The sequence below is a fragment of the Ascidiella aspersa genome, chromosome 8 (assembly GCF_963924565.1).
Source record: "Ascidiella aspersa chromosome 8, kaAscAspe10.2, whole genome shotgun sequence".
NCBI classification, from domain to species: domain Eukaryota; kingdom Metazoa; phylum Chordata; class Ascidiacea; order Phlebobranchia; family Ascidiidae; genus Ascidiella; species Ascidiella aspersa.
In genome coordinates this window covers 6585589-6596263 of record NC_139454.1, presented here as the reverse complement: position 1 = coordinate 6596263, position 10675 = coordinate 6585589, and positions in this window count along the sequence as shown.

The following is a 10675-nucleotide window of genomic DNA, read 5'->3' as shown; positions in this document are numbered from 1 at the left end:
AAGGTTGAAATGAATATAACCTACGTGTACGTTTTTAAGTCACCAACACCTGTGCTATATTCTTGCGAAAAACTGTTACCCAGTTTAAACCTTCAAATGAAGATATATGGACAACATAGGCAAATTCGTAAAAAAATAATTAAGCATTTAAAATTGGAAAACTAATTACTTTAAGTCATAGGGAATAATGACAGTTATTAATAACGAACATTATTTCATAATTACGCAGAAAAACAGCTTTATATACAAAGCGCTAAAGTTTCGAACCACTAACTTTCTTACCCGAAAAATGCCGTATTAGGCTAATCAATAAAATTCAAAGTTTAAAAACCAGAGTAAAATCAGGATCAGACATTTTTTTTAAAAAGGAATATATATTTCGCCTATACTGGCATCGTCAGTTCCTTTAAGTAAAGTGAAATACATAATATACAAAGCAAAATAATAATAAAATTAATAAAAAGGTCACAAAATTAAGGAATCAGTATAGGTTTAAGTAAAAAAGTTTAAAAACAAAAACATCAGGCTGTCAGAAGAAAACTATCCATTCCTTTTTAAAAAAACGTCTGATCCTGGTTTTTCTCTGGTTTTTAAACTTCAAGTTTTTTGTTAACATACGCGTCAGCGGAACAGTGATCGACAAGCAGAAACCTGCTGCCAATGGTTTTGGATTCCATAAAGATAATCAGAATCGGTCGAAAGTCTTAAAAGCCGACATAATATTTGCTTCAATTACAAGTCATCGTCGCCATCTACTAGCGCTACAAGATATATTTGTTACAACCAAATCACAACAAACTTTCCCAGTTGGATTTTTATTACAGCGCTGGGAACGCAAGAATGCCTTTCTGAAATATTTGTCGATACATGGCAAGCACGTTCTGGAAATCCCAAACCGCTTTATACTTTGTGACTGCTGACCACCGATTCCAGTAATGTTCATCCGTATATTAACCAGCAATAAACAATAAATAACTTGCTTGAAAACCTATTGCGTTACACGGCCATGGCCCAATTGCTGATCAAGTTTAATATTTTTTATTTATTAAACGTTTTGCTGGTGGGCGTTGTGTTTATAACTACGACCTGCGGTGTGTGGCGAATAACTTCTTTTTAGCACACACACCTCTTTCTTTCAATTCACTATATCATTGGACGTTCGTTAAACAACTGCAACAAACAGTTTTTTTTACCGCACACTAAACAACTTTCATATGTCGCGTCGCATTTTTAACAGAACAACAATACAGTAACTTTACAATCGCCGAATCCAGCGGTTCTCAACCAGTGGGCCATGGAAACATTTTAGGTGGGCCACAGACCAATTTAAAAAAGCTAGCTTTTTAGAATTTAGTTTCATTTGTGTCACTATACCTAACTTTACAGGAATACTGGCTTGGGGAGGAATTAAGAATGGAAGTAAATGAACGTAAATTTATTGTTCAGAAGCAAGTACCTCACTAATGCACGGTTGAATAAATAAGCTGTGCTATATGCTCCGTTATTTTTTGTTCTAAACCTTTTTTATAGTTTGTTCTTTCATAAAAAAAGCATTCTGCAATGCTTGCATGTATGTTTGTAATTCAAATAACCCAGCTTACTGACGATAAATAGAGTGCCTGCCATGCTTAAATACTCAGGGCTGGCTTTTGATAAGAGACAGAATGCCATGCGTAACCACTAAAAGCCTTTTTCTTGAGATAAAACCGCAAAAATTTCCCTTCTAGTCAAGTAAGGCCAGACCTGGCACCGCAAAAATTTCCTGCACAAGTCATATCTTATTCAATGACAAATTAATCGTATTCAAATCGGAAATTCCCAACCGCTGAGAAATTGAGCTACGATTGCCGAAGGGGCATATTCAACTATTCGTTGCGGTTAGGGAATAATTTAAGCGGGAAAAACGTGCCGCTATATTTCCGTAAACAGTTGGGTTTAATTTCAAAATGAAAAGATTTATCTGGATGGATAGAACACAGGTCTAATGGTATACAAATCTACTCGACAATCTTAAATTGCGTTGTGTTCAAGAAACTAACTAATGCATGCAGAAAAAAAGTCACAAGACATATAATGGCCATTTTCTCACACAGTTAGGAGAGTAGGAAAGTTCGTGGTATATACTTAAAAAAATCCGCACATTCATATGTGATCAAATTGTCGAACAAAATTCGAAAACCACATATCAGACCCTGGTCAAAAGTAAAAAAATAAACAAATCCGTGATTGTAACAATCGTATACATGAAAACATTGGTTTAAGTCTTGATTCTGATTAAAACTTGACTGTTTGTTTGTAGCAGCTTATTTGACCTAAACTCTCCATATTGTAAAGACTTAACAGGAATTGCGCTTTAAGCAATAACGCATTAATCTACATTTAAAGGTAAGTTTGCATGAGTCTTTTTTTTGTATAGGGTGCTACGTCTTCATGGCGCTTTGGCAACAGAGAAAGGGGTAAATATATTTCCTTACAGCGGAATAGAACATACAAGGAAGCACAATAAGATGCCTGCCAAACTTAGGACAACAACGGTTATCTACGCACCAATCGTACAAACATACAGGTGGTAATTTCGCTTATTCAGAAGTCATTAAACTAGGTCCATGGATCCCTTGCGGATAACGCGAACATTAATTTAAAGGAGTCCATGAAGGCCTGTAATGAAAAATCTTGTGAAACTATAATGAAATCTGTTTTATTTGCTCATACGTTCAACCCAAATCATCATGTTTGTAGTCTACATGTTATTATACCTTATCTCTCTAGTTGTATGTTTGTAAAATACTATGTTTTTGCGACCAATCAAGTAACGAAAACGTAACTTTTATAGGATCAAGACTACCGAACGGTCTAACCCAGAGGTTCTTAAACTTTTTTTACCGCGGACCCCTAAAATTTTGGACCACAATAGGCAAAAAAATTTTAAAATGACGTCATGAATTTACGTCACAATACAAATAGACTTTATAAGTCTGCTGATTTCGGTCCAAAAATGTGAAAGGGTAATGGAGTTTAATGCATTCAGTACAATACCGTTTTATTTTTAATTAAGCTGTTGTGTTTGATAAGTTGATTACTTCTTAAATATACACTAATATTTCAATTAGGCCTTCATGGACCCCTAAAATCTAGGTGACGGACCCCCTTATTGCTGTAATTTAAGCCGCATCAGCACGATATATAGATACTTACACTATAGTGTTGGCCACACTTATTTAAGCGTTTAATTAAACCACGCGTGTAAGCCTGTTTTTAATCGTATTCCAACAGAAAAAATAAAAACAGAATTTTCGGTTAATTCACCTTGTTTACGTTTCTAGAAATCTTACGTCGTTTTACAAGCTAGTACTGCGAACGCGATGGCAATCGATGTCGTGAATTCAGCGACTGCTTTCTGTGCAAAGCTAATTCCACTTGCGCATGTGTAGCATCAATAATTCATAGCGAAGCTTAAACTCGACAGACAAAGATGTAAAATGTGGAATCAAAAACAAAATTTTAACCAAATTTTTGTCGTTGTAAAGGCTAAACGGTACCAATTGAACGTTAACACTTGTTGAGTCAGTTAGTTGTTTCTACCTTCAAAACCGGACTAGACGTTATAATACACTACAAAACTTTGTTAAAAACATATTCGTTTGTGCATGATGTTTCCAGACGCTATAGGAATTCTCGATTCGACAGAAATATTTTAAGGTTGATGTCACGCGTGGAAAGTCCCTGATAATAATAGGCCAAAAAAGCACTGGAATCGCTGTATTTCTATGGCTTGACTGGGTATGATCAAATGCAACAAAATTGCCTTGAGTCGGTTTCACTGGTTTGAGTTTAAAATACAGCTGAAATCTATATTTCATATACATATTGGTTACAGAATGTGGTATTTCCAAATCACCAGCGTCAAGCATTTCCAAATAAAGTAGTCCAAAACGTCGGCGCTAAACACATATTTGTCAGAAGAACCCCAATATAGTTATATAATGCCTGGCAGCAACAGTATAATCAAAGTACTCCATATTAGATGTTAGATTGGCATGAAAGCCTTAGCCACTTCCTAAGTCGGAATGGCAAAATCAAAATATGTACTTCTCAACATTACACAGTATAGCCTAAAAATTACTTAACCTAGGCAACGTAATTGCAACGGAAATTGTCCATCCGTTGAAGTTAAACCAATCGAAAACAGACAAAACGCGTTTACTTCCGTGGCCCAGCCAGCGGTTCAGACGTGCAGTAAGTCATTTTTCGATGTTCGTACTCGTTGTATAGAAAGAAATTGAAAAGTATTACGTAAAAACTGGGGAAATTAACATTAAAATCGACATACATTAAACATTACGACTTTGGCTTTTACCAGTCTTACCTGGGTTACATTTTTTGAATTCGACAAAAAAAAATATGTGTATACAAATATCAGAAACGAAGTATCGATTTCAGCACCAATCGATCTCCACCGTCAATAGCAAACAACTATACAAGACACTTATACACGAAATCAAGCTACTCATGGATTAAAAAGACCTGTATTTGGCCTTATTTGATTGGTGATAGCTTTTAACAAGACAACTTCATTGATGAAATGACAAGTTTGTAACTAAAGAGTTAACGGCTCGAAACTCAATTAACGAACTTAAAGCTTGATGCAGTACGCTGAAAAGTAAAATGTAGTGACTGTCTATATATAAGGTAAAAATAATGACTTTACCAGGTTACTTGTTTTGCAAAGAATAACAGTAACATGGCTCGTCATAAGAATATTTTTCTTCGACGCATCAACACCCAACTTGACACTTTAAAATGCAAAACGAGTCGCCGAGATCACTTTAGAAATACAAACCAACTTGAAATTAGTTGGGAAATGTTTGTAAGACTTCAATGTTCTGTGTCTAATATCGTGCGCGGCACAGAGTGTAATCTTACAAAAAGTGGTTTTAAATATGTTTCTCATGGTTGTTTTTCATTGAGTGAAGTAAGCGGGATATTTTCTCACGGTTACGCAGCCGTTGGTAGCGAATCATCCGAAACGAAAATTCCTGGCGAGTCACACTTTTGCCAAAGAGACGTGAGATCTTGCACGTTGTGAGATTGTCAGGTGTTTTTCGCGTTTTGTTCACACAAGCTTTAAACAACACGTCGGTATTTGGTAGTTTCCGCTGTTGGTTAAGTAAGTTTACTTTTTCACGTGGAGCATAAATTTTGGCGAAAATTACGAAAATACCGAATTTACAACAATCACCCAATTAAACATTTTATGGAATGTACATTTACTCAAAAAGAAATAGTCAGCTTCTTGACCTCTTTACTTGGTTTAAAATTTTGGCAAGATGGTAAGACCATGTGACAGCCCTTTTTAGTGAAACAGTAATTTTTATTGACAAATGGTCATTTCACTTTTAGAAAAATATATATATATATTTATTTTTTACTTTTTTACAGAAAATACAGGAAATCTAATCAAATTAAAAAAATATTTATCGTAGGTTAAACCAACCTATATCTGCCACTAACAAAAAACAATTCCATATTATTATTCAATGAATGTATTTGATAAAAGCGTTCAAAATTGGTCCTTTCTGTAAACATAAAAAACACTTTTTAAGTTTATTTTGTCGAATCAACACATAAAATCGAAATTTGGCGTTCATTGACTTTGTCAATAGATTTAAAAGGTGCAAGAGTCAACACTGAATATGGAAAATTTTGTAATTGATCTTCGCCAGCATTCACGATGCCTTTTAAGAGTGACCAACTTCGTTTACACCAACGCTCTATAATTAGTATTTCCCAGGGGCAGGTTGAATCGGGTTTAAAGCCATAGTGTCACCTTTAAAGTGTCCAACCCTCTCCAAGCTGGCAAGCTCGACTGTCGCTTAGTGAATTCCCTATTCAGCAGAACAGACGCCAAAGCTGGCGAAAATCAATATTGCCACGAAAAGGTTCAAACCTTATCATTATCACAGTTAAATTGGGTGCGAAAACATGTTGTTCCTAACGAAAAAAATGGTTGTTTGTTTGTTTTCCTAAATCGCAACCGTTTTGTTGGTAAACTGTTACATCTGTTTACTAACGTTTATTTATATCACACATGTTACGGATCGTTGTACATATGTCCACCGTTTATTCAAGTTAAACGACTTAATGATTTTCTGTACATGGTAACTTTTCGTGACCCAACGTTAGCTATTGGGTTGTCAGTGAAGAAATTTCAACAAACTTATCGAAAACAAACCGTGGAGTAATTTTGAGGATCAATATTCAAATCAAACTCTGGCTTCAACTATTTAATAGTCATAAATTGTCTATTTAACAGAAAATGCCTTTAAAATAGTAAAACTAAAGATCCGATCTGGCAATCATGTTCAATAAACATGGTACACAGTAAGGTTTTTTAGAAATGACGGTTTACGTAACAGCAGCCTCAATGCATGGCTAACAGTGGCAGTAGCCAAGGGGCGAATAACGTGCTGCTATATTTACCAGCTACAGGCAGAGACAAGTAACGCTTTTACTACGTCATAGGAAATACCGTCGACGCGCTGCCAGCAATGTCAATAAAGCTTACTTTCTCGTAAGTTAGGGTTAGGACTTACGCTAAATACACGCCGTAGTGAGGCAAATTCATCAAGCATGTATATTTTTGCATGTAAACAAAGGACTTACCGGTGTCCGTTCACATATGTTTTTATAAGGGATTAAAAACTGTGGTTTAAAGTCCAATTAAAAGGTGTTAGTAGGATTACCAGCGACACAACAAATCGGACAGCACCCAATTAGTTCCGCAAGCCTTGTTGTGATTAAGAAATCCTTTGTAGTAAAAGGTAAAGTCTTTCACGTTCATTTGTGGTACAGAAACATGTACTACTGAGCTGCTCTACACCAATGTACGTTCACCCTTTCACGCTTACAAATCGATAAATATCAACAGCACTGGTTTAGGCAAATAGCTCAAATCAAGCATCAAGCTACCCACTTGTTACAGCAGTATATTACTGAATCGAGGTCAAGTACAACAGTTTACGACACCTACTTCTTAAAATGGCTACGTTTATATCTCTGATGGCGTTGTTAACTGTGTTTACAAAAACTAAGAATACGCTGTACACTACTGATTTACTTCCAAAACAACACGCAAAACCTGTAGCTGAAAGATTGACTAGCAGACTGTTACTTTCGTTCAGTACTTGTTCGAAGCCTTTACCAGGTAAATGTATCTCACGTTCGTAATTCAGCAGTGAGCTAGCCTGGGGAATTTCGCGCTACATAGCAGCCTACACTAGGGCTTGAGTGCGATCTTTACGCTCTAACACCGAATCGCATCCTTGTCTCTCCTTTTCTCTTTCGATGTTTCGTTTTCGCAGATCGCGCCTGCTCGCCGTGTGACGTCACAAAAAGAGAAAGGAGCGCTGCGCGCTGTCATAAACAAAATGACTGCGCGGGCGAAGGTTGAAAGTGGACGGACGGGGCTATACATACATGTAAATCATTTCGGGGGTTTCCAAGCCGATCGCATAACTTGCTTAATTCGGAAAGGCTGCATTTTGTAAAAAAAAACAATCTTTATTGTTTTCTGTGTGTGGACAGGCCGCACGAATTTGACGTTTTCATTATTCTACTACTTTCAGATATTTTTAATTTTAAGAAATATTTTAAACGACTTAACTCTTTATATTTTAAAATAAAGTCAAATCCCTGACAAAGAAATTAGTTTCAAAAGGCCGGACTTCAGCCGCAAGAACGAAAAGAGAATAACATCAACTTCGGAATAAAACACAGTTAGGAATAAGAGCAAAATAGGACTAAGTACTACCTAATGGTCGTAATACCGTATCAATAAGAATAAATCCTAAATAAGGCCTAAATGGCCAAAATCAGGTCTATACAACCTTTTACCTAACCCGAAACCCTAAGTACATCATATCTATCCTAATAATTTCAACCCTAACGAATTTTCTTACCCATTACCCATCAAGTAACCCCAAACAGGGACATAAAATAGCGGCACCCTAATGAGCCGTTGAAAATAAGGCGCCCAAAAGTCGACACCAAAACGGTCGATTTTGGTCCCCGATCTCATATTTGGGACTTCGTCCGCTTATATCTTATTAGGTTTATATCTTATTATGACGATTAGGTTCATTTTGTTGTGGATATTGCTGCGTTTTTGCTTAATTAGGTCGTTCTTCTTCTTCTTCTTTCGTGTTGGTTAGATATCTGGGCAGTGGCTTGTGAGCCACTGCGTGGTAGAGGGTTTTGCGGCCAATATCGCTGCCCAACCACCGGGACAGGAAAACTTCGGATATTCTTCCATGATGTGGTTTGCCGTTTGTGTGGCTCCGCACTCACATAGTGGGGAAGAGGCAAGGCCCCATTGAAACATAGAGGAGGCAAAACGGCCGACTCCGGTTAATAAGCGGTTGCGTCTCACATTCGCTGTTCTCGACAGCTCTGGGGCGTGGTAGCGAGCCGCGGAGATGGATGCGTGTAGCTTTGTCTTGTTTGTTGACCATTCTTCTTCCCAGGTTTCCTCCTTCCATTCTGACGCAGTTTTGCCATCAAGGATTGCTTTCTTGAATGACTGTGCTGCGGTTACAAAGGAGTGTCGTGAATTCAGTCGCGTTGCCTGCGCACAGCCTGAGATTTTGCTGTGCAGTAGATGGTCAGGCCACAAGAGTGCCTTGCGCGATTGAGCAAAGGTTGCTCCTTCTCGCCTTATGTTAGTTGGCACAATCCCTGCTAACACTGGGAGGTTGTTTACTGGGTTCGCTGTTAGACAGCACGTGATGGTCCACAAGCAGTTATTTATTGGCACGTCCAGTCGTTTGGTGTGTGCACTCCTGGACCATGCGGCCGCACAGTATTCTGCTGGCGCGTATACAAGCGCGAGTGCAGTAGATCGCAAAACATTGCTGCTGGAACCCCATGTTGTGCCAGCGAGTCTTTTAATTAGAGCTGCCCGGGATGAGACCTTGTTCCTCAAACCCTCCAGGTGTTTTCGATACGTGAGGGAACGGTCCAGTTTGACTCCAAGGTAGGTTGGGCACGGTTCAAAGGGAAGGTTGGAGCCGTTACATATGATGCGTATCTCCCTGGAGGCTTCCCTGTTGTTTAAGTGGAAGGCGGAGGCGACAGACTTTGTTTCGCTCAGCACCAGTCTCCATTTTTCAAGGTATGTTGAGAGTGTGCCGACATCCTTGATGAGAGTACTTACGACAGTTTCCCAAGAGTATTTGCGGGCAGTGGTTTGGGGAAGGTCATACATGTATATGTTTAAGAGCATCGGTGCAAGCACAGAACCCTGTGGGACCCCATTTCTTAGCCGCCTTACACGATTTTGTTGGCCGTCGCTGGTACGGAGAATGAAACTCCTGTTAGATACCAGTTCCATGATAAACTGTACCATGCGTTTGTCAGGGACGGTTTTCAGGAGCTTGTAGGTTAGTCCCTGGTGCCATATGGTGTCATAGGCAGCTGTCAGGTCTAAGAATACAGCGCCTGTTTTGTTGTTGGCTTGGTAACCGTCTTCAGTCTTCAATATCCTGCGTCGGGAGGGTGACTTGGTCTGATGTGCACCTACCACGTCTGAAGCCTGCTTGCTGGTGGTAATTGGGGATCAACGACAGGTTCTAATCGTGAGTGTATGATTCTCTCAAGGATCTTGAAAGAGATGCTTAGCAGGGATATTGGGCGGTAGCTCTTCGCATCGTCGATTGGCTTGTTTGGCTTGGGTATGGCTATCACAAGGCTTCTTCTCCATATCCTTGGAATTTTTAGCCGGTTCATGCACGACGAGAGGAACTTTGCAAGCCAATGGATTGCAGAGTCTCCCATGTGTATGAGGAATTCTGGATGGAGGCGATCGGAGCCAGGTGCTTTGCCGGACTTTAGCTTCCGAAGGGCGTTGCGGACTTCTTCGGGAGTAAACTCGCAAGAGAGGTTTGCGTCTGCAGTCGGTGATCTCCAAAGCTCTGGTAGTTTCTTTTCCAGACTTATCTTGGATTGCCGATGGATTTTGGCATTGCGATCATTTTTCACTAGACGCGAAGCTATAGTGTTTGCTGTGACAGGACACTTGCCCGGAGCAGCCTTGCCACGCCTTTCGGCTAGAGTGTGTGAAGTCGATGGACTCTACTGTCTCGATTCAGCGAGCTTGGCGCTTTCGGTCTAGGTGGTTTACCAGTTCATCGGCTGCTGATTTGGTTTCTTCCAAATTGCTGGAGCGTTTAAACTGGCTATACAGGTCCTGGCAGTCCTGGTCCCAGCATGGGACGTAGTTATTGCGGAATCCCCGCGGGATTGCCTGTTTTGCCGCGCGTGTCAGCATTCCTGCGAAAGCGTAATAGGCCTTATTTTGGTCTTGCGCTTGGCAATGTTTTTGCCATGTGGTGTGTTGCCTTGTTGTAGAACAACCAACGTGCCTTTCGGAAATTCCACCGTCTCACAGGTTTGCTTGGGGTGGGTTTTAAATGACCGGCCATTGATGTTATTGAAACTCTGTGCTGTGACCGAGGGAACCGACTGATGACGTGTCGTTCAGGAAGGGCTTGTCCAGAAGGCACTCTCGCAAAAGCAAGGTCTGGATTGCTTCCAGTGCTCCAGCGTCCCGAGGTAAAACTGTCGGGGTCTTTTGGGTCATACAAGAGCGACAGGTTGTTAGTTGATGCCCAGTTGGAAA